Source organism: Chiloscyllium punctatum, chromosome 39 (assembly GCF_047496795.1).
Source record: "Chiloscyllium punctatum isolate Juve2018m chromosome 39, sChiPun1.3, whole genome shotgun sequence".
In the NCBI taxonomy this organism is placed as follows: domain Eukaryota; kingdom Metazoa; phylum Chordata; class Chondrichthyes; order Orectolobiformes; family Hemiscylliidae; genus Chiloscyllium; species Chiloscyllium punctatum.
Window position 1 is genome coordinate 20,814,649 of NC_092777.1, and position 21,667 is coordinate 20,836,315.

General features: G+C 41.5%; 1 protein-coding gene across 2 annotated transcripts in view; it reads right to left on the reverse strand.

The window, feature by feature from the left end:
* Positions 1 to 21,667, reverse strand: part of gas7b (growth arrest-specific 7b) — a 440,079-nt gene that overhangs the window by 348,649 nt on the left and 69,763 nt on the right. Inside the window, exon 1 of one of the 2 annotated variants that reach the window (XM_072558283.1) lies at positions 11,326 to 11,348. The exons of the other annotated variant lie outside the window; for it this stretch is intronic. The gene's annotated coding sequence lies outside the window, so the exon portion shown is untranslated. Of the gene's footprint in view, positions 1 to 11,325; positions 11,349 to 21,667 lie in introns of those variants that run through there. 2 annotated transcript variants of the gene reach the window in all.

Consider the following 21,667-nt stretch of genomic DNA (forward strand, 5'->3'; position numbering starts at 1 on the left):
CCACATACTTAGGATGCCTGAGTTCCGACTGCAAAAGCAATACTTCTTCACCAACTAAGGAGGGCATTCAAATGAGAGGACGACAAATGATGTGTTTCAAAAACTCCCTAAAGGCTTCCCTCAAGAAATGCAACATAGATGCCACCACACAGGATACTCTTGTTCAAACAAAACCAACTTTGCGGAAGCTCCTGTAAGGAGGCACATATTTCTTCAAGAACAGCTGTCAGCAAGAGGAAGTATGGACAAAAAATTGGAGAAAGGAATGCCAGCAATCTCAAGACCAAAGACCAATACCACCTCCGGGAAGCACCTACCAAATGTGTGGTGAGAAATGTGACTCCAGGATTGGGTTCATCAGCCACACAAGGAGCCACTGAACCCATGACCAATGGCGCAGAATTTCTGAGGATTTGGATGCGAGCATAAGAGGTACAGTTAGTAAGTTTGCAGATGACACCAAAATTGGAGGTGTAGTGGACAGCAAAGAGGGTTACCTCAGATTACAACAGGATCTTGACCAGATGGGCCAATTGGCTGAGATGTGGCAGATGGAGTTTAATTCAGATAAATGCGAGGTGCTGCATTTTGGGAAAGCAAATCTTAGCTGGACTTATACACTTAATGGTAAGGTCCTAGGGAGTGTTGCTGAACAAAGAGATCTTTAGGGCGGCACAGTGGCATAGTGGTTAGCACTGCTGCCTCACAGCGCCAGGGACCTGGGTTCAATTCCCGCCTCAGGCAACTGACTGTGTGGAGTTTGCACATTCTCCCCCTGTCTGCGTGGGTTTCCTCCGGGTGCTCCGGTTTCCTCCCACAGTCCAAAGATGTGCAGGTCAGGTGAATTGGCCATGCTAAATTGCCCGTAGTGTTAGGTAAGGGGTAGATGTAGGGGTATGGGTGGGTTGCGCTTCGGCGGGGCGGTGTGGACTTGTTGGGCCGAAGGGCCTGTTTCCACACTGTAAGTAATCTAATCTTGGAGTGCAGGTTCTTGGCTCCTTGAAAGTGGAGTCGTAGGTAGATAGGATAGTGAAGGTGGTGTTTGGAATACTTTATTTTATTGGTCAGAGTACAGGAGTTGGGAGGTCATTTTGTAGTTGTACAGGACATTGGTTAGGCCACTGTTGGAATATTGCATGCAATTCTGGTCTCCTTCCTAACAGAAAGATGTTGTGAAACTTGAAAGGTTGCAGAAAAGATTTACAAGGATGTTGCCAGGGTTGGAGGATTTGAGCTACAGGGAGAGGCTGAACAGGCTGGAGCTGTTTTCCCTGCAGCATCGGAGGCTGAGGGGTGACCTTATAGAGGTTTATAAAATTATGAGGGGCATAGATAGGATAAATAGACAAAGTCTTTTCCCTGGGGTCGGGGAGTCCAGAACTAGAGGGCATAGGTTTAGGGTAAAAGGGGAAAGATATAAAAGAGACCTAAGGGGCAACTTTTTCACACAGAGGATGGTACATGTATGGAATGTGCTGACAGAGGAGGTGGTGGAACTGGTACAATTGCAACATTGAAGAGGCATTTGGATGGGTATATGAACAGGAAGGGTTTGGAGGGATATGGGCCGAGTGCTGGCAGGTGGGACTAGATTGGGTTGGGATATCTGGTCGGCATGGACGGGTTGGGCCGAAGGGTCTGTTTCCGTGCTGTACATCTCTATGACTCTATGACTCTCTGACAATCATACTCATTAGTGAGTGATTGTCATCACCACGGACAAATGCTTTCAGTGTGAAGAAATGAGCTAGGATCACCCCTGTTCCTTGTTACTATGAAGTAACTTCTGCTGGAGTTTGAGTACATACAGTTGAGTGGATGCCTGTGGAGAACATAAAATTCATCTGAGCTGCTATGTCTCAATAGCTTAGGAACACACACAGCCAAGACTGCCACATGCTGAAGGAGAAGAACTGGGAAGTTCAAGGATAGTCACCCTCAGCATGCATCGGTGCCTGTAGGTGAGCAGGATAAATTAAAGCCTGAACTGGGCAAATGTACTAGTAGACCATAAGATTTATGAAGAAGGCAATGTTAGTAACTCAACACCCACACCTCGCCTGCAGCATTACCCAATTAGCGGCCGTCACATAGCAGTCCATCAAAACAACTTGAGCAAATATATTTTGCACACTGCACAACCAGTATCAAAAAACCACAGAAGGAGGAACAAAAGCAGCAAATAGGGATTTCATCATCTTTTCAGAGTCTGAAAGATCTCTTGTGGATATTATGAAAGTGACACAGAGTGAGTGCATTCAAAATCCAAGAGATCTCACCAAAATAGCTTGTCTGCATAAAGTCCTACCTACCTTTGGAAGTGTTTTGCATTACAAGTAGTAATCAGAGCTGTAGACATTTTCAGATCCAGAAAACAATTGTGCCAAAGTTAAGTCACTGATAAGGATGGGCAGGAAGTTAAAAATCACAGCCGTCATATCCACCCCAGTCTGTGCCAATTGATATTTCAATTTTTGTAGATTTCTTTGAGGACTGACAGGAGTGTTTTTTTTTTCTCCTCTGGGCGATACAGAGAACATAAAGCCTCCAGCTTCTCCCTTGAGATTCTCTCTACTCCGAGACCTGGACAGCTTACCACTCCTGGACATCATCTACTGAGATCTCGAGATGACTGCCCGCTACACTTGTCCCCATCTGCTGCTGACACAGCTGTCCAATCCAGATGGGTATACAGCCTAAAATTTAAAGAAGGCCTGGGACTTAAAATGGCAAAGACCTCATGTGGATTGGCCACCGCAAGCCTGTCTCTTGTCCCCCTGGATCCCATGTTCTTCTCCCATGAGTTCAACTCGCACCTTCTACTCTCATGCCCTTATTTGAACTGACACCAAATCCTATTTGTCCAGCCCTGTGCTCACTGGCCCATTAGTTCCTAGGTAAACAACACCTTCCTTTTAAACTTCACAACATGGTTTTCAAATTCCACAATGTCCTGATCCCACTGCAATCTCTTCGAGGCCTACAACGCTCTGAGCTATCTGCCCTCCTCTAAATGCTGGCCTCTTGAGCGTCCAGGTGGGGAGCTATTTAGCTCAAGACTAAAGCTTTGGAATATTATAAATGAGAGCTGTTCCTGTATTAGCAATGACATTTTGAGTCCAAAGCGGCTAGGAGTTTATGCAGTATTATCAATTCAGTTTCTGAGTGAATCGCCCTCCAATTAGGGCTCTCCTTTAGCAGCTTGGTTCAGCAGAGAATTTGGGATTTACATTGTTCCTTTAAAACAAAGCTAGAAATTTAATCCATACTGACATGTGTAAAGTCAGTGTATTATGTAACACTATGGCAACAGTGTGTGGTACAATTCTTTCACAAGACATTCTTCTTCTTTCTCCTCTCTGGTTTGCTGCCTGAAGGCAGTTCCAACCCACACACCACAATCTCTGTCATATGTAGGGCAAGAAGGCAAGTCCTGAATCCACTGCAGCCTCCAATGCAATTGGCACAATCTAATCCCCACTTTCCTAAATCAAAGCTGCATATAGGAGTTAGCACTGTCAGGTACTGTTTCTCATCAACTAAACCACTGTAGAATAATCATATCTTTCATAAAATTAACAAAATTAGAGATCACTGAAGCAGAAGCATAATAATAATATAATACATCTTAAATCTCCCTCATGCACACGTCATTTCACACAGTTTCCTCACAAAGAATAGCTTCACAGGTACCAAAACAGACACACACACACAATCACATACATCTCTCTTATGCAATGTAAACCATTGCAGACGCCTCCCTCATACATCCTATCACATTCATGCCATTACATAATCATTCCTCACAATCTTTCACATTCACACACACACACACATTTACTCTCACACATCACTTCACACTCACTCCATCATATACACCTCCCTCATAGACCCTTTCACACTCACTATCACATATATTCTCTCACCATTCCAAATGGAACACGCTGCATAATACATAAATGTATGAGGACACAGGTTATTAACATGTGGCATGAATTCTTTACTTGTTAACCATCTGTAAGCAGATGTGTTATGAGTTCCAAGGTTCAACGGTAATACTTCACCTTCTTAAAATATTCTGAATGGCGATTTTTTTAAAAAAAACTGTTTTCTTTTGGAGAAGTCCAAAATTGTTCAGTTGATTGTGAAAACAGGCAGTCTTGTCTACTAACATTTCTCTGGGTTCCTGCTGAAAGAGCCTGTGAACAAGGTACAAACAGTGAGTAAATCCATTTGAGCTGCCTTTGGAAAGGCCACAAGGAATGACTGGCATGCTCATTCCTATTTCAAAAGCATAAGTGGAATGAGAGTTCCTCAGTTTGCATTCAATTCATTTTACTACGACAGAAATTGCAGCCTGGGGCAAAAGGCAGTTGAAGGTTCTGTCAGTCAGGTTTGTTCTTGCTGATAGGGATCTCTGGAGGAGTCCACAAAGAAAACAGTTGGAGCTTTTCTGTTTTATTTTACTCTGATTTCTTCTTCTGAGGCAGTCTCTCAGGATCCAGGATGACTTGTTTGCTCTCTGGTTCAGCGAGTTCTGAATTTGCTGTAAAATCTGATGCATGATCTGCAGGCACTTACACATGTAAGGGAGGTGGTACATAAAGGGCTAGGTAAATGAGTTTTTGACAGCATCTGTGCTCCTTTTGATAACTCGATCTTGCCTCATCTCCAAGCAAGAGAAACAAACAACCAGTCCATGCTGATTTTAGTCCCAAACTAGTCTCAGGTGCCTGAACTCGGCCCATATCCCTCTAAATCTTTCTTATTCATGTACTCACCCAAATGCCTTTTAAGTGTTGTAACTGTACCTGTGTTCACCATTTCCTCTGGAACATCATTCCACACGAGCTACTCTCTGTCTTTTTAAAATCTTTATCCTCTCACCTTAAAAATATGCCCCCTAGTCTTGAAATCACCCACACTAGGGAAACGAAACCTACCATTCACCTTATCTATATCGTCATGATGTTATAAACCTCTATAAGGTCACTCCTCAACCTCTTACACTCCAGTAAAAATAAAAGTCCCTGCCTCTCCCTCTCCTCAAACCTTCCATTCCTGGAAATATCCTGTTAATTTTTTTTCTGAACCCTCTCCAGCTTAATAACATTCTCTATATAACAGGGAAATCAGAACGGGACACAGTAGTACAGAAGAGAACTCACCAATATTCTGTACAACTCTCAACATGACTTCCCAAATGTAGTCGCTTGATACTTGTGGTGCCTTCCCAGTAGGGCTTTCTCCATTTTGGTTTATCAACAGCCAGGGATGTTATGAGCAGGGAAGTATGTTTATCCTCTTCAGGGATGCTTTGAGAACCCCTAAAGTGTTTCCACTGTTGTGCTGGGAGGTGCCTGCTGTGACCAGGTTCTGAGCATAACAGTTGCTTCATGTCCAGTGTCAGGTGTACAAATTGCATGTCTCATCCAGCAGAGTTGATTTCGAGTGAATAGCACCTTCATGCTTGACAAGTGCCTTGGGGGAAAATGATGACATTAAAGTATATACACAATCAAGCAATTCAGGGATGTACAAAACAGGTGGGAACAGAACTTGTGCTTCCTGGTCTGGAGACAGGGACACAAGCTGGAGCTGTTGTAAGTTGCTTAGAGCCAGAGGTGTTCCAAGTCTCAAAGTTATAGGAGCACAGCCTAATATAAATTTAATTTTTGCCTACAAAGCGAGAATCATTTACACTTCATAAGTAGCTTCCTCTTGCGTATAGTATGTAAAGGGGGCCGCGTGTATGAGAATGTGGTGTTGGAAAAGCACAGCAGGTCAGGCAGCATCCAAGGAGCAGGAGAGTCGACGATTCGGGCGTAAGGCCTTCATCAGGAATGAGGCTTGTGGGCCCGGGGGGCTGAGAGATAAATGGGAGAGGGTGGGGCTGGGGGAAGGTAACTGAAAATGCAATAGTTAGATGAAGGTGGGGGAGAAGGTGATAGGTTGGAGAGGAAAGTGGAGCGGATAGATGGGAAAGGTGATGGACAGGTCAAAAGGGCAGTGTTGGTACTGGGATAATGTGGGGGGGGGGGGGGGGGCGCGCGGGGTGGAAGTGAGGAAACTGGTGAAATTCACACTAATCCTCTGGACTTGCAGGGTCCCAAGATGAAAGACAAGGCATTTATCCTCCAGGCATCAGGTGGTTAGGGTTTGGTGATGGAAGAGGGCCAGGACATGCATGTCATTGGTGGAGTGAGAGGGAGAGTTGAAGTGTTCAGCCACAGGGCAGTGGGTTGGTTATCTCTCAGCACCCTGGCCCGCAAGCTTCATTCCTGACAAAGGGCTTATGCCCGAAACCGCGATGGTCCTGCTTCTCGGATGCTGCCTGACCTGCTGTGCTTTTCCTGCACTTCACTCTTGACTCTGATCTCGAGCATCTGCAGTCCTCAGTTTCTCGTAGTTGATTGTAACCTTACTGCAAAGGATGCCTATCTTGAAGAAGTTCTCCTCCTCTCTCTACAAGAATCTCAGTGAGTCTCTCTCTCACTGCCCCTCCCAGGTCATCTCCCCTGCCCTGAAGTTCTTCAGCCACGTCCTGAAGCAGACTCACTACCACAGCTACACCTCCTCCCTCAGTGCCTGCCTGCAGAACTAACTGATCCCTCATGGACTCCACTGCCCCTCCCACTCCACCAAGGACATGTGGATTAATGTGGATGCCACCAGTTTCCTCATTTCCTCTCCCCCTACCTCATCCCAGTCCCAAGCCTCCAACTCAGCGCCACCCTCTTGACCTGTCCATCATCTTCATCTGCCTATTGCATTCTCAGCTACCTTTCCCCCAGTCTCACCACCCCCCCCCCCCCCCCCCCCCTCCCGTTTATGGCCCACAAGCCTCATTCCTGATGAAGGGCTTATGCCAAAACATCGACTCTCCTGCTTTTCGGATGCCGCCTGATCTGCTGTGCTTTTCCAGCACCTCACTCTCAACTCTGATCTCCAGCATCTGCAGTCCTCACTTTCTCCTCTGTGGTGCGTGTTTGGAATGAGCTACCAGAAGAGGTGGAGGAGGCTGGTACCATTACAACACTTCAAAGGCATCTGGATGGGTATATGAATAGGAAGGGTTTCGAGGGATATTGGCCAAATTCTGGCAAATGAGACTAGATGAATTTAGGATAGCTGGTGGACAGGGACCAGTTGGACCGAAAGGTCTGTTTCCATGCTGTACAGCCCTGTGATTCTATAGCTGGCCATTAGTTCCCTACCATTAAATAAGTAATTTAAATTATTAGGTATATTTTAATATCTTAAAAAGGGGAGTACTGTTTTGAAGATGGGGAGGGGTAATTAGTAATTCATGAATATGTGTGGAAGTTGAATAAAAAGATGAAATAGGTGGGGGGGCTAGTCACTGATGCTTGAATATAGGGAGATGGTTAGCTGAGAAGTGAAAAATGCAATTCAGATATACTTCAGGAGGAAGTTGTCAAGAAGAAGAGGGAATGAAGCTGAAGGGCTAAATAAAGGTCATGACTTTGATCAATGTGCCATGGATGGAGAGTCACTGGAGATCAATGAGGACCTCAAGAACAAATGAGAGTTAGAAACTTCAACAACTGACAAAGGAAATACCAGGGCCTTAGTTGAAAACCAGACATTTATGTTGACCCTGTCATCATATCCTATTTTGGATATGCAACTTTTCTATTCTGTTATCTCTCTCAATCATTTCCATTAGCTGCTAGATTCCCATCTATAATAAAATAAGATAGTGCCTTCCTTTCTTTCGCTTTGTTACAAGCAGTGAATCTCAATTCAGAGGCATCCACATTTTTATGGAACTGAAAACATTAGAGCATTTGTATTACAGGTCATGCTAAAAGGATCACAAGCCTACATGTTGGCTGCAGTCCTATAGGTTAAATGTGCATTTGGTGATGGAGCATGTTGTCCCCTCAAGATGAACAGTAAGAGACTTGAATGGCTTATTTCCAATGTTGGGTCACATGGTGTGTATTGAAAGGAAATCCAAAGTCACAGTGATTATTAATCAATGAACGATTAATTCAACTAAAGTCACTGCAGTTTAAAGACTTACTGTGATTGGGTACATCATATCACACATGCCCTACTGAATCTAAAGTTGCCTCAAACATATGTCCCTACCTCTAAGCCAGGCAAACTGGGTTCAAGTCCCACCTGCTGCAGGTGTGTGCTGTGATCAGGTTGACTAAAAAGAAAGGAAAAGTGCACCTGTACATTCATAAAGAAAAAGCAAAAGTTCCAACAACCATCAAGTACAACTGTTCAATGCAGGAGATTTCAGCTAATACAAAAATCCTCTTTGTTCTTCACTCAACTGCTTCTGAAGGAGCATTTTCCTCTTCTGGCCTTAATTTCTTCTCTTTAAACTAGCAAATCATTTCCTGGTCTATCTACTGTTTCATGCACATTCATGTACCAGTCTGGAGTACCTCAGGTTGTAAGTGCAAATATAACTCTAAGACTATTTGCTCTGCATCTCAAGGTCTGGCTTTTCAACTCCTTATGTCATGTCACCTTCTTTCATTTATATCTAAACATAGGAGGTTCTCAAATACAGGCGCCTAGTATCGTGCTTCAGATCTCTGGTGAATTTTCTCTTGGGGATCAGTTACATCATTATGTTTTACATGAATCTAATTATGCAATATTTTTATATATCTTTTGAAGTTTCTCAGGCTCATCATTATCTCCTGAATGAGACAATAGTCAAGAGACTTTGCAATGTAGGTTTTCAAAATACTGTAAACGAGTTTTGTTTCATCCAGCCCTGTGTTCCACTCCTCTGTCAGCCAATACTTTGAACCACCATGTCTCAACAACCACTGCATCAAAATGGCAGAATAGTAGTAAACCTTGATAGTATTAAATGATTCAAAAGTAACCAGCTAATCTCAAATTCTGATGCATCTTGAACAAAAATAGACAGGCACCTGAGTCATGATGGCTTTTACAATGGAAAGCTAATGCAATTTCAGACCTCAAAATCCTGCCAGTATTGAGAGTAGATTATTGCAAATATAGCTCATGCTGTGGACATTACAACCCTTTTTTAATGAGTTCTTAGGGATTATCCATGAGGGATTGAAGCTACGTAGCCTTTCCCCACTCAGTCAAGATGTTACAGGCAACATCACAGAATGAGAGCATTTGGTGAATAGTATGTATTGCCCCTCTGAGTGAACAAAAGGTGTAAAACTAAATAAATATCAATTGAAAAGGTCGTGGAAACTGTTCTGCATGCTTTCTAGTTTGGATTGAAGGTCAACTGTCGCCCCTTCTTATCCTGATGTGTACATACCTGTGTTAGTACATCTGGAGACTTTTTTGTCAAAACTTAATCAAATGACATGTCAAATGATAAGTTTTATAATTTTTACAGCTATATCATGACCCATTTTTAAATAAGCATTTTAAAGACTAACTGAACATGCATCCTATAATTTTTACTCACTATTACAATCATTGGCAAGGGTAATTTTCGTCAATTAGTCTACACTTAAGAGATTTTTAATGTCTATGTCTTTGTGGAAAATGGATTTGGGAATTAATTCCCTCTATTCAATCTATGGTAGATCTTGACCTTGTTTGATTGTGTAAAGACTATGATAGCAAGTTGGCAATCTTTCCTGATTGCCATTTTAATTGAAGTCACCCATTTTGCACCACAAGGAAATGTCAATGTATGTTTTTTTTTACAAACTGTCAATGCAATGATGTAGACTCCCTCATTATTTTTCTCAGTATTCTTTGGTGGAACTGAAAGTTGAGCTTTGGATCAGTTGAACTTTGAACAGCTGCAGGCTTTATAAAAAGGGAGGAGAACAGATGTAGATGTTTGATGTTGGTCTAGAACATGATGGAACTTAATTACCAACATGAGGAACATTACAGATGATTTGGCATCCGGTTTTGTTGCCACACCCAGCACTGGTAGCCAGCTGGATGTTGAGTTGGTCAATTGAAGGAAGACCGATGCTAACCAGTCAATCACAGAGAATATTGGTTAAAAGGAAGAAAAGGAGGAGTAAATCTGTTGTGACTGGTTTTGGCAGATGCAGAGTGATTTTGGGATATTTCAGGACTGGCTATTGTTTTTTACTCTCTCTCATCCTCTGTCCAGTTAAATAACTGTTAAATATTCTGATAAAAGAACTCCAATTTGTAAGAAATAAGTAAATAATTCTGAACTGAACTGTTCACATTCACCAATGACTTCTAAATTAGATATACACACATGCCTGTAAACACCTCAATATCCAAGGACTGTAGAGGCTGCAACTGATTGTTTTCTAAGTCAGTGCCACAAATCTGCACATGGCAATCAGAGTTGGCATTGTTCCTCAAAGCATAGTGGTCAATTATAGCATTCTTACTTCTACCCTAACCAGTCAGTCAAATTAGCATACATTTGGAAATGGAATCTGAAAAATCAGTATTATATCATTTACCAACAACCTATTAAGAGAATGACCTAAATACATCAATATTAAATTCACAAATATATCATTAAATAAAAACTTGCCCAAAACTGCTTTGAGAAATGTAGCTACTTTATATTAGCTAGGAACTTCTTGATTAGACTCCCTACAGTGTGGAAACAGGCCCTTTGGCCCAACAAGTCCAAACTGACCCTCCGAAGAGTAACCCACCCAGACCCATTTCCCTCTGACAAGTGCACCTAACACTATGGGCAATTTAGCATGGCCAATTTGCCTAGCCTGCACATCTTTGGACTATGGGAGGAAACCAGAGTACCCGGCAGAAACCCACACAGCCATGGGGAGAATGTGCAAACTCCACACAGACAGTCACCCAAGGCTGGAATTGAACCTGGGACCCTGGCACTGTCAGGCAGCAGTGCTAACCACTGAGCCACAGGGCCGCCCAGTCTCTTCTCTTCAGTCAAAGAGTTCAACAACCAAAAAATGGGCAACACTATTAATATTTAGTACTGTACCTTGCAGTATTTCAATATTGTTTCATAATTAAGGGCAAACATTAGTACTGGAGCACTTCTTACAATCATTGAGTGCTTTCAAAGTTAATTGAAAACCTTCAGAATGGTTAAGGGAAGAAAAGATTTCACATACCAAGATGTACATGCATGTAAAACTACCTAGCTCATCCAAAACACAGGGTCCCACAAAAATCCTTAACATCTTCTATGAATGTTTTAACTACCCTTGGAGCATGATTCACGAAAGTGAGTAACTGTGCCAAGAAAAACATGACCATTAAAAAACCTTACCATCTCACTGGAATAGAGATTTCTAAGCCATTGAAGCTTAAGTATTAATTAAAATATATATATAAAAATGTATACAAAACCTCATAACGGTTGATGGAGCACAAACAGGACACTTCAGCTGCAATGTAAACATACATTCGATGACAGAATTAGAAAGAATCTCAATCTCTGAACTGTGGGAGGGAATGTTGCACATTCCTATATCTGAACTAGGGAGTTAATCAGAATTGAAAGACTTAACAAGCAAGGTTGAAGCAAATAGGCTGTAAACAAGTGGGATTTGGTAACCTTTTGCTGAGCTTTTCAAGTTCAAAATGCAATGAGAACTACTTGTTCCATTAATTTAAAAAGTAATTCAGAAAGCAACAAATTAACATGACTGGTTTCTCCCAACTCCCCCAGATGTGCAATTTCCGTTATTTTCACAAACAGCTTCCAGAACCAGGTCGCGAATTGCACAATGCCAGACACTGTTTAACTTCCAGCAGACAGGAATTACATCACATTTCTCAGCAACAAGGGTCATTCTGTGAAGCTGCCTTTAAAAATCATATTAATCATTTTGACCTGCAATCAGTTTCTGGGTCCCAATGGGTGACTTTCTCATTAATGCTTTTACTGTCACGTGATTTCAAGGTATACTTTCTCTTGTAGTTAAACAACAGGGCATAGACAGACAAGAAATTTCATTTAGCTATATTATTGTGTTCTGAAATATCCATCAGTTATTAATTGGCAAAGAAAAACAATATTGCTCCTATTGGATTTCATCCATTTCAGTATTAAGCTGTTTCTAAATCAGCAGGGAATTTTAGTGACCTTAATTAAAGTAGTTCATATTTTAAAAAGAATTCAAAACAGCTATTAGTATGGGGTCAAGTTGAACCATTACCGATCTATAGGGATAAATTTTAAGTTCACATTGGAACAGGAATTCACACTTTTGAACCTGTTTCACAATTCAGTTAGATCATGAGTTGGTGTACACCTGAAATACATTCAGACAGCCTAAAGCTATATCCCTAGAATCCTTACTTAACACAATCTATCAATGTCAGTTCTGAAAGTTTCAATGAATATGCCCTCACCAGATCTTTGGCGAGAATTCCAGACTCGTTCTCAACTTTTTGTGAAGAATGCTTCCAGCCAGGGACTAATATTAATTTTATAATCCTTGTTTTGGACTCTCCCATCAACTAATTTCTCTAGCTCAGTTAGCAAACAGTAAGAGTTCAATCCCTGACTGGCTGAGGTGGTTCAGATAGCCTGGTGTTTGTTTTGCCTCATCATGATGCAGCTAAATTATTCAGAAATCTTGAATGCTCCCAGTATTTTTGTTTGTACGGCATGTGGGCACCACTGACTGGGTCAGCATTTGTTGGCATCCCTAAATGCCCTTGAACAGGCTCTTCAGAGGGCAAACTAGAACCTGGAATCACATGTAACCCTGACCAGGTAACGATAGATTTCCTTCCCTATTATTAGTGAACCAGATAGTTTTGTTTTCTGATAATCATAGAATCCATACAGTGTGGAGAGAGGCTATTCATCCCATTGAGTCTGCACTGACCCTTCAAAGAACATCCAATCCAAACACAGCATTCCCCCTCCCCACCCAACCCTACCCCCTGACTATGAATCCAGAGCCATGAGGCACAATCTAAAGAAAAAGGTTTGAATTTTTGAAAGCGAGGCGAGAACCAATTTCTTCACTCAGTAAATGTCAACACTTTGAAACTCTCTATTCTCAGAGGATTATGGATATTATTCAGTACATTCAAGATTAAAATAGGTAGATTTTTGGATTCGATGGGGTTTCTACATTGCTGCTACTTCTTATGCTTTTGCAGTTCAATACAATTGCTTAACTGCATCAGTAGTTAAGTTCTATACAAGCATACTTACTCTTCAGTTGCTTTAAGGGACACTTGGTTCGAGCACACAGGCAATATCATGTTGAATAGTAGACCTAATACATCATTTAATTTCCATGAATTCTCAAGATGATATCTCTTTCCTTAAATTCCAGCCCATTATATTAAAATATATTTGGCAGAGGGGTCACGCAAGGAATAGGTATCAAGACCATCTAATGTGGGTGTATAATTAGGAATTGACAGATAGAGTCATAGAGATGGACAGCACAGAAACAGGCCCTTCAGTCCAACTCGTCCATGCCCACCAGATATCTCAACCCAATCTAGTCCCACTTGCCAACACCCAGCTCATATCCCTCCAAACCCTTCCTTCATATGCCCATCCAGATGCCTTTTAAATGTTAGAATTATACTAGCCTCCACCACTTCCTCTGGCAGCTCATTCCATACATTGTACCACTCTGTGTGTGATGTTTCAGATGACTCAAGGCATCATCTCCATTCGGAGATCTGGAAATAATAATTCTCTAATGTTCTTTAAATGTTACGTGGTCTATTGGTGTATACAGCAAGTGCCAATCTATCATGTTTCCATCAAAACAATGCTGGCTTTTATTTTATATTACCTCAAAATCGCTGCTTAATTCTGTCAACAAATTTAAATTAGTACCTGGTAGGCCAAATATTTTCAACGGGGCATATTTTTAAGGTGAATGGAAAAAGATTTTGAAAAGTCATGAGGCGCAATTTTTTTTTTTACACAGGGAATGGTTCATATGTGGAATAAACTTCCAGAGGAAGTGGTGGATTGGGTACAATTACAACATTTAAAACACATCTGGATAAGTACATGAAAAGAAATGTTTGGAGGGGTATGGCCCAAGCACAGGCAGGTGTGACTAGTTTAGTTTGGGATATGGTCAGCATGGACTGGTTGGACCCTAGGGTCTGTTTCAGTGCTGTACGACTCTTAAGTACTTTGAAATTGTACAATAGGAAGGAGAAAGTGAACTATACTCAAATTTAGACTTCATAAAGAAACAGGTGGCTGTTCTGAGGCAAACTCTCCAGCAATGGTCCTCAACTAAGCGTGTAAAGCAGGCATTTGACGCATTTATTCTTACAGATATTTTTAATTATCCTGCTCAGATGTCTGAAGGAAATGAGACTTGAACCCACTTCTCTTGGTTCAAAGGGAGGAATACCACCAATGCACCATAACACTCCTGCTTCCATTATTATACTTTGAAGTCCTAAAGTCTTTATGGGTCACCCCCAGCAACCTCTTAAAGTGCTCAACCCAATTTCAGGTTCAATATTTATCTTATTTTGACATGGGTTTCAAATTGAAGAATGGTGAGTATGATAGAATTATTCTGCAGTAAACATCTAAACATTGAGCATTTGCCAAGCTTCACTTACCACCCATGCTTCTTTGATCACAATATACATGTAGAAACTGAGCCAGAAGGTAAATTCAGTGACAGATGAATATTTGGTAAAGAAGAACTTTTATTTCTTTCTTAAATTAAAATTCAGTCCTAGAAACCAAAGCCTCAGGAAAACTAATTCCTAAGTTAATAGAAAAACATGTCTGTACAGTAGTCAATTTACAGATATCCATTTTCTGTGTGTTTACCCAATGTGAAATGATATTTAAGCTGTTGACTTCAACTACATTATCCAGCCCTTGGGAGTGCCGTCTGGCAATATTAGAAATACCCAATACTGGTGAAAAATAGGGTGTTCAAGCCTGTCATTTTAGAATTAGTGCTGACATGACTTCAGTTTGAGTTTTTTTTTCTATGTCAGCTCCAAGTCATCTCACTTAAGGTTCAACAATCATCAGATATACATGATCATCAGAAGCCCATGCTCAGAAATGCCCTCCACAGCAGCAGTGCTAGAGATTATTTTCCTGTTCAGGTTTTAGTCATTCCTGAATATAATTACCAATTATTCAGTTTAATTAAATTGACTTTAAAGGTGTGAAAGTTTCATTCCATCCAAGAATGAGGTTGAATAGTCTGAGTGGTGAGTTCATGATGGATGGAATATATCAAGATGGTAAATCCAAATTCTGTAGTAGAAATAGTAGGGGGATATTGGCTGTTTTTATGTCAGAGATCATCAGCACAGCATAGTTTGGATCTTTAGTATTTTTGTTATTTTCATAAAAGGCTTGCATTAAATAAATGATTAGTTAAATCCCATCAATACTAAGATTTATTATACATATATTGATAGAACTGCATAATCGATGTACATTGACATTTGGAGTCAATAAGTTGCCTATATTTCTGATTCAGACTAACTACCAGCTAAAAATAAATCAGATTGAAGAATCTACCTGCTAGCTTTCAATTTAATTTTAGTTTCAGTGTAATATTGTGTTTAATCATAACCATAAAGGTGAACTAAGTATGAAGAGAAGATTGAAGATTTTAGTGGCACACTTTCCTGATAATACGTAACCAAAATATTGATAGCTAGGTGGTTTCACTCTTGATTCTGAGTGAGAGGATATAGGATTCAGGACCTATTTCAGAGATTTCAGCACGAATTCTAAGCAGATATGCAGATGGCAGAACAGTATGAGTGACAGAAGTTTCAACTGTGCTCTCACATGGCCATGGATGATCCCATACAGTATGCAAAGGACAGAAAAGTAGGTTTTGAGGTGTCCTGATCTTCTTTACACATGAGCATCCAGACTAGGAGTAGGTACAGGCCACTTGGCACCTCAAAACTGCTTCACCATTCAATAACATCATGGCTGATCCAAGTATCTCATATACCTGCCTCCCCCTTGCTTGTCAAAAATCTATCTACATCAAAAAGTGTGGCACTGGAAAAGCGCAAGCAGGTCAGGCAGCACCCAAGGAGCAGGAGATTCAATGTTTTGGGCATAAGCCCTTCATTTGCCTCTGCCTTAAAAATATTGAAAGACATTGTTTAGGCCACCTTTTCAGAAACAGAGTTCCAAAGTCTCATAACTCACTAAGAGAGAACATTTCTCCTCATCTTTGTCTTGAGTGGGTGGCACCTTGTTTTTAAACAATGAACCCAGTTCTAAAATCTTCCACAAAATCTTGTTCTTCAACCATCATCACTAAAGTAGACTAAAACTGGACCATGTTCCTGCCAATGGGAGTTTGGTATGAACAAATTGTTGCTTTTCTTACATTAATTAAAAATGGTGGCTCAGTGGTTAACACTGCTGCCTCATAGCGTCAAGGACCCTGGCTTGATTCCATCCTCTGGCAACTCTACTGCAGTTTGGAACATCCTATATAAATTATAGAATCCCTGCAGTGTGGAAGCAGGCTATTCAGCCCAATGAGTCCACACTGACCCTCTAAAAAGTATCCCATGCATTTCCCATGGCTTGTCAATCTAACCTACATATCCCTGGGCACTGTGAGCAACTTAGCATGGCCAATCTACCTAACTTGCACATCTTTGGACTGTGGGAGGAAACTGGAGCACCCGGAGAAAACTCACACAGACACAAGAAAAATGTGCAAACTCCACACAGACAGTGGCAGGAGGCTGGAATCAAACCCAGGTATCTGGCGCTATGATACAGCAATGATAACTGCTGAGCTGCCGTGCCACCCAAATGTAAGTAATTTTGACCCCTCTATAATATTTGAAATGACACTGTACTGTTCAGTTTCAAAGGAAAATAACATTGTAGGTAACCAAAATAAATCCAAAAAGAAAGAAAATTAGGAACTGGAGTGATAAAAAAAATCATCAGTTTCAGCATGCTTAACACAATGGATCAATTCAGTTCACAGAGAACTCCATCGTTGATGTAAGGCACAATAGGAAGACAGATATTATGATCTACATTGTCAGAAAATGTTTCTTTATCCATTCATGGGAAGTGGATGTTGCCAGCAAGACAATGAAGTATTGCCCACCTCGAGTTACCCTTGGGAATATGACAGACTACTGTAATGTATGTGGTGAAGATATTCTCATGTAACAGTGAGGTAGGGAGTTCCAAGACTTTTCCACTGTGGCAATGATGAAATGGTAATGTTCTGCCATGTTGTGTGACTTCTAAAGAAGCTTGAGGTGGTGCTGTTTGATGCCACTGACATTGTCCTTCTGCATAGTAAAAGGTCATGGCTCAAGTTTTCCCTAAGTCCTACTGATTCCAGTTTGCTCGGGCTCTTTGATACCCACATAGTCAAAATACTGTCTAATTTCATTGGCAATCACTCATCTCATATCTGTTTGTAAAACATCCTCATATTCATTTGTGGATTTGCCATGTGTGCTGCAAACAGGATGCTGAATCAAAACATATTTAGAACATAGAACATTGAACAGTACAGCACAGTACAGGCCCTTCGCCCCTTGATGTTGTGATCATCAGCAAACTTACTAACCCACCCTTCACTTCCTTATCCAAGTCATTTACAAAAATCACAAAAAGCAGAGGTCCCAGAACAGACCCCTATGGAACACCACTGGCCACTGAGCTCCAGGCTGAACACTTTCCATCTACTACCAACCTCTGTCTTCTATAGGGCAGCCAATTATGTCTCCAGACAGCCGAATTTCCCTGTATCCCATGCCTCCTAACTTTCTGAATGAGCCTACTGAGGGTAACCTTAACAAACGCCTTGCTAAAATCCATGTACACCACATCCACTGCTCTACTTTCGTCAGTGTTTTGTCACATCCTCAAAGAATTCAATAAGGCTTGTGAAGCATGACCTGCCCCTCACAAAGCCGTGCTTACTATCCCTCATCACTGTATGGTTTTCAAAGTAATCATAAATCCTGCGTCTCAGAATCCTCTCCAATAATTTCCCCACCACAGACTGACTGGTCTATAATTCCCAGGATGATCCCTATTTCCTTTCTTGAATAAAAGAATAAGATTTGCCACCCTCCAGTCATCTGGCACTACTCCAGTGGACAGTGAAGACATAAAGATCATTTCCAGAGGTGCAGCAATCTCTTCCCTCACTGCCTGTCGTAAACATGGGTACATCCCATCTGGCCGAAGGGATTTATCTATCCTTACATTTTTCAAAATTTTAAGCACATCCTCCTTCTTAACATCAACCTGTTCAAACATATCAGCTTGTTTCATGCTGTCCTCACAAATGACAAGGTCCCTCTCAGTAGTGAATACTGAAGAAAAGTATTCATTAAGGACCTCCTTTACATCCTCTGACTCCAGGCACAAGTTCCCTCCACGGTCCCTGATCAACCCTACCCTCACTCTGGCCATCCACTTGTTCCTCACAGGAGTGTAGAATACCTTAGGGGTTTCCTTAATCCTACCCCCTTTTCCTGCCTCCTTCTGACTCTCCTAAGTCCATTCTTCAGATCCTTCCTGGCTACCCTGTAATCCTCTAGAGCCCTGTCTGAACATTGCCTCCTCAACCATAAGTAAGCTTCCTTCTTTCTCGTGACTAAATGTTCTACATCCCTTGTCACACAAGGTTCCTTCACCCTACCATCCCTTCCTTGCCTCAGAGGGGCAAACCTACCCAGCACTATCAGCAAGTGCTCTCAAAACAACCTCCACATTTCTGTTGTGTATTTTCCTGAAAGCATTTGGGCACCCCAGTTCCTGCTGAATAGCATTGTAATTCCCCCTTCCCCAATTAAATTCTTTCCCATACTGTCTGCTCCAATCCCTTTCCATGACTACAGGTTAGGGAGTTGTGATCACTATCACTGAAATGCTCTCTCACCAAGAGATCTGACACCTGGCCTAGTTTGTTGCCAAGCACCAAATCCAATATGGCCTCCCCTCTAGTCAGCCTATCTACATATTGAGTCAGGAATGCTTCCTGGACACACTTGACAAAAACTGCTCCATCCAAACTATTTGAACTATGGAGGTTCCAATTAATATTAGGCAAGTTAAAGTCACCCATGACAACAATCCTGTTATTTCTGCACCTTTCCAAAATCTTCGTCCCAATTTGCTCCTCCATGTTTCTGTTTCTGCTGGGGCATCTGTAGAAAAGTCCCAATTAAGTGACTCTCCTTTCCTGTTTCTGACTTCCACCCATTACTGACTCTGTAGACAAACTCTCCTCGATGATCTCCCTTTCTGCAGCTGTGATACTATCCCTGATTAGCAATGCCACTCCTCCACGTCTCTTACCTCACCCTCCCTGATGCCTTTTGAAACATCTTAACTCTGGAACATCAAACAACCATCCCTGCCCCTGTGATATCCAAGTCTCCATAATAGCCACAACATCATAGTTCCAAGTACTGATCCATGCTCTGTGTTCATCACCCTTATTCCTGATACTTCTTGCATTAAAATAGACACACTTCAATCCATCACACTGACAGCAACTTTCCCCTAATAACTGTCTATCTCTCTTCACAGACTCTGCACACTGTATCTGCCTGTACACTAGTTACTCCGCCCTTAGATTCATAGCTTCGGTTCCCATTGCCCCCTGCTAAATTAGTTTAAACCCTCCCGAAGAGCTCTAGTGAACTTTCCATTCAGGATATTGGTGCCCCTCCAGTTCAGATGCAACTCGTCCTTCTTGTATAGGTCCCACCTGCCCCAGAAGTTATTCTATTGATCCACATATTTGAAGTCCTCCCCCCTACACCAGCCCTGCAGACATGTGTTTATCTGTACTCTCTCTCTGTTCCTCGGCTCACTTGGCTGTGGCACTGGTGGCAATTTTGAGATTACTACTCTGCTTGACGGCAATTTACTGAGAAGAGATAATTTAGCAAACACATCTGCTGCCAATACTGTCTATTTGTTTGGAATCCTCATCAGTTGTTTTCAAATTCATTTTCAGGATGTGGGTTCCATTGGCAAGGCTGATATTATTTGCCGAAGTGATAGCAGCTCTTGATATAACCAAGGACTTCAATGACCAAATCCTGTTTGACATTTCTTTCCAAACCAATAATCTCTGCCACAATAGGAGAAAGAGCAACAGACAGGTAAGAATGCCAACAGCTGCAAGCTTCCCAACAAGTGACACCCCATCCTGATTGCTCATTGTTCTTTCTCTAGCACCAGGTCAGAATCATGGGAACCTCTCACTAAAAGTACTGTGAGGGTACCTCCCAACTACTTCTCAAAGACGTTACCTCAGAGTACAACGGGATCTTGATCAGATGGGCTAATGGGCTGAGAAGTGGCAGATGGAGTTTAATTTAGATAAATGTGAGGTGTTGCTGCATTTTAGAAAGGCAAATCAGGGCAGGACTTGTACTGGTCATAGTTCCTTGAAAGTGGAGTCGAAGGTAGATGGGATTGAAGCGAAGGCAGCTTTTGGTATGCTTGCCTTGATTGGTCACTGCAGTGAGTATAGGTGTTGGGAAGCCATGTTGCAGCGGTACAGGACATTGATTAGGCCACTTTTGAAATACTGTGTGCAATTCTGGTCTCCTTGCTGAATGAAGCATGTTGCGAAACTTGAAAGGGTTCAGAAAACATTTACAAGGACATTGCCAGAGTTGGAGGGTTTGAGCTCTAAGGAGAAGCTGAATAGTCTGGGGCTATTTTCTCTTGAGCATCAGAGGCTGATGGGTGACCTTATAGAGGTTTATATAATCATGAGGGGTACGGATAGAGTGAATAGCCAAGATCTTTTCCCATGGTGAGGGAGTCTAAAACTAGAGGGCATAGGTTTAGGGTGAGAGGGGAAAGATATAAAAGAGTCCTAACGGGCAACTGTTTCATGCAGAGGGTGGTGTGTGTATGGAATGAGCTGCCAGAGGAAGTAATGGAGGCTGGTACAATTATAGCATTTCAAAGACATCTGGATGGACATATGAATAGGAAGGGTTTAGAGGTATATGAGCCAAGTGCTGGCAAAGGGGACTAGATTAGGTTAGGACATCTTGTCAGCATGGACAAGTTGGAACAAAGGGTCTGTTTTCATGCTGTACATCTCTATGACTATATGACACTATAACTGGTCACTTCAGAGGTAAGAGTAAGCATGCCAGTCTGAATCACATATAGTGAAACTAGATAATGGTAGCAGATTTCCTCCTCTATAGAACATTAATGAAGCAGTTGGATTTTAATCAAATAGGTTCATGGTCATGGCATCACCTTCAATTATTCTTAAAAATTACCATTTTGTAAAATTGAATTCAAATTGTGGAGGTTCCTTGGCGGTTTTGAATTTGCTTTCACAGCATTACAGTCTAATAACTTACCAAAATTCCATCAAATGCCTAAGTTCACATTCATTATTCTTTGGTGCATAAAGTGATTGCATTAAATTACAGACTGTTCATCCATCTTCACAACCTATGACTGAACATCAGTATACAATATCCACTGTGTTACATGGTTTATTGAACCATCTCAGTTTATATCTACAGTCACAAACCCCATCCCATATCAATGCTACCCAGTTCATTTTCTCGAGGCATCAAATAGTACATAGTTCTTAAGATCACAGTGGAAAACTAGTCCATGGTAAAAATATAGTTTCAATTTTTAATTTTACTCGAGACTTGTGAGTCTTAAAGGAACAAAGATCAAGACACACTGTATCAGTAAAACTAA